The sequence below is a fragment of the Bos grunniens genome, chromosome 10, assembly GCF_055505025.1.
Source record: "Bos grunniens cultivar Pamir isolate PY7600 chromosome 10, Bosgru_T2T1.0, whole genome shotgun sequence".
In the NCBI taxonomy this organism is placed as follows: Eukaryota; Metazoa; Chordata; class Mammalia; order Artiodactyla; family Bovidae; genus Bos; species Bos grunniens.
The window spans coordinates 96389238-96392854 of record NC_141174.1 but is presented as its reverse complement, the minus strand read 5'-3'; the positions used below and the strand labels follow the sequence as shown (position 1 = coordinate 96392854).

Genomic DNA, 3617 nt, shown 5'->3' with positions numbered 1-3617 from the left:
TGTGTTAGTCTCCTAGAGCTGTCCAAACCCAGTACCACAAACAGAGCAGCTTAAACAAGAGAAAGGCAGTCTGAGAGTCTGGAGGCTAGGAGTCCAAGATGAAGGTGTCAACGGAACGGGTTCTTCCTGAGGGTTGTGAGTGAGAATCTGGTCATGACTTCTCTGAGCTTCTGATGGTTTGCGGACACTCTTGGGTAACCTTGACTCTCACACGCATCATCCCAATCTCTCCTTTTATCTCTCCTCCATGAATTCCTGTATCCAGATTCCCCCATCATAAGGACAGCAGTCATATCAGATTAGGAGCCCATCTTACTCCAGTATGACCTCATCCTAGTTTAACTAATTATGTCTGGAATGACCCTATTTCCAAATAAGGTCCCATTCTGAGGAAGTAGAGGTTAGGATTTTAGCATACTTTTTTTGAGGGGGGGCAAAATTATCCATAGCACAGGTATATTAACTAGGATTTTACGGTATCTAGCATAAACTGCACCCAAAGTGCATTTCCCACAATTTCCAAATTTCAGATTCTTTAAAATGGGATGAGAATTCAGACCTTTGGATATAACTTTGAGTGTGAAACCTTCTAGGATTTTATTCCTTTTCCCTACTGGTTTTACAGCTGTTTTCCTGCCCACCAAACTCAACAACAAAATTTATGATATCATTCTTGAGCAATTTACAGTTGCCATCTTTCTTTAAGACATTCAACTTGGTTTGCATATAACTTGGGCTTTTTTTTCTTTTCCTACTGATATTTCATTGATGTACATGATATTTACTTGAGTCACATATGTCCAAATTGGCGCAGCCTGGTTTGGGAACAAGATCAGAGGTCTCCTGGTGAGCATGCCATGACCCCGGTGGCCATGGAAGTCTGTGGGTGGATGAATGAGTATTTCTAGGGATGCAAATGTCAATCAGCAGAACTGATGGAGAACGGCACGGAGTCTGCTCATGGGTCTCTGAGACCCACAGATCGAGAGCCTCTGTGCTCTGGTGGCTGCACCCGGTGGCTGGGCTGCCCTCACCATGACACAAAATGAGTATATGAATGTATTGAGTTACACTGGAAGCACTGTGGATATCACTTGGATTACCATGGGGAAAAGAGGAGAGAAGGAAGGTCAAGAGGCTCATGAATGTTCAAAGGAGGCGAAAAAGATGATTGGTCTGAAAGCTAAGCTCTACCATAGACAACTCCATGCTGAGCAAATACACGTGAAAAAGATGCATGAAAAGAGAAACAACCAAACCGAAGCGCGATATGAAGACTCCACAGAGAACAGTGCCTACATAACCGCTGGGCAGAGAGGGACAGTCCCGAGCTGATGTACTTTCCAATATGATTAAACAAAACTGAAAAGAGAAAGTGAGAAAAACAGAGTCTCTCTGCCCAAAGCTCTCGCCTAGGGAGAAACAGAAGTATGGAAAGTTATTTGAATGGAAAGACAAAGAAGAAAGCCTAGAACAGGATGGTTACAAACACTGCTTTGTTGGAGATGGCTTTACTCTGCTGCTGCTGCCGCTGCCAAGTCGTTTCAGTTGTGTCCGACTCTGTGCGACCCCATAGACGGCAGCCCACCAGGCTTCCCCGTCCCTGGGATTCTCCAGGCAAGAACACTGGAGTGGGTTGCCATTTCCTTCTCCAATGCATGAAAGTGAAAAGTGAAAATGAAGTCGCTCAGTCGTGTCCGACTCTTCGCGACCCCATGGACTGCAGCCTACGAGGCTCCTTACTCTAAAGCTACCTAAATATGAAAGATTCATTAGGCCAATAGGATTATATTTCAGGAAGGCCCACGTGACACATCCTGGACTGAAAGCCACCTTTTGCCTGCCAGTCCTTGGTGTAAAGAAGAATCCCTCATCCCCACTGTATACACCTTTGGGTATTCTTAGCAAAAAGTCAAGTATCAGGCACTCAGTCATGTCTGACTCTTTGCGACCCCATGGACTGTAGCCCACCAGGCTCCTCTGTCCATGGGATTCTCTAGGCAAGAATACTGGAGCGGGTTGCCATTTCTTCCTCCAGGGACCTTCCCAACTGTACATAAAAGAGACTTCATTAATGTGCACTAGAGGATGCCCCAGAGAAGGAAATGGCAACCCACTCCAGTGTTCTTGCCTGGTGGGCTGCCGTCTATAGGGTCACACAGAGTCGGATACGACTTAGCAGCAGCAGAGGAGGTTAACCTGTTATAGAAAACTGTCTCTTGAGTCTCTAAATTCTATGCCAATTCTAGACTCCTGGTTGACCAAATGTTTGTTTCTTTATTTAGGTTTTAAGGTGAATGCCCTGGGGCTATTTGTTTCCATCAACCTGATTGCGAATCGAAAGGCACAGTTGAAATGTCTATTTTTCTTGCTATCCTCAGAAGAGATTGCTACAAATCTACTCTATGACTCTCATTCTTTTCAGCTTACAATACAAATAGCTTATTATTTTTTGCCACCTGTGTCTTATAATAAAGCAGTGCTGAAAAATTAAATAGAAGAAAGTTCAGTTGCCATACAGGCTATGAAAATGATTTGCTGGTGGTGATTTTTAAGCTTGATTCTAAATAGATTTATAAAGAAGGGCACTTGGAAGACTTGTTCAAATTTTACTATTTAAGGTATCTTGAAATTATAGGCTCACTCTCCCTAAAATTTCAAAAACGTAGAGCTTAGGCTCTTAAGGGTATAGCCGCGATAAAAGCTTTCATAGTCATTTCTAAAAAGCAACACTTCATAGTTACCAAAGGTGCTGTTATTGAGGCAAATGTGAATGAATTGGGCCTTGTGACACAGGGAGGCAAAGTCATTTGGGGAAAATATGCCCAGGTTACCAGCAATCCTGAAAATGATGGATTCATAAATGCAGTCTTACTGGTTTAACAGCAGTTACATACACATAGCTCCTTGTAATTATTGAAGACTACACACCAATCAGGATACCATTACTCATATTTCTGAATTGTACCAACCAGCCTTACATGTCTACAGTCATCAAGAAAACTATTTATTCCACTGTTAAAAAGAAAAAAGACTCAACATAAAATAGCTTAATTAAAAAAACAAAAACTGAGAAAATCGAGAGTTCAGTGAAATGCGTATTGAGTAAAGGAATGTCTACTGTGTATAACTGTTGAAAAAGTGTGTAACCCCCCAAACCATCTCATCACCAATGGGATATGCACCATACTTTGTAAAAGACTATCATTTAAGCATTGATTTACACGTTTTTGAAGTTTATAAGTATTTATATGGAATGAGGTCTGTGCTGAGTGCTGGAGGCCAAGACAAATGATTAAAGCTTAGTCTTGTACCCTCTGTGAGAAAGTACCAGTGGGTGGAAATTTCTTTCAATGCATTTCCCAGAGCCATGGAAGGTTTTTGGAAATAGATTTAGAAAGAATGTAATGGTATTAGTCAGACTTTCCCAAATAAACAGAACCAATAAGATAGAAAACATATCGTGGATACAAATATATATTTCTTTATTTTAATTAAGTAATTTCAAGAAATGGGTTCATGTAATGACAGAGGCTAGCATGTCCAGAATCTGCCCAGTGAGCTGGTAAGCTGGGCAGAATCAATGTTGCAGATCAAGTCCAAGGCTGTTCGCTGCA

General features: G+C 41.8%; 1 pseudogene; it reads left to right on the top strand.

Annotated features, from left to right (window-relative positions):
* Positions 1 to 1035: 1035 nt before the first annotated feature.
* On the top strand, positions 1036 to 2883 carry LOC147365442 (ribosome biogenesis protein NSA2 homolog; annotated as a pseudogene).
* Positions 2884 to 3617: the final 734 nt, after the last annotated feature.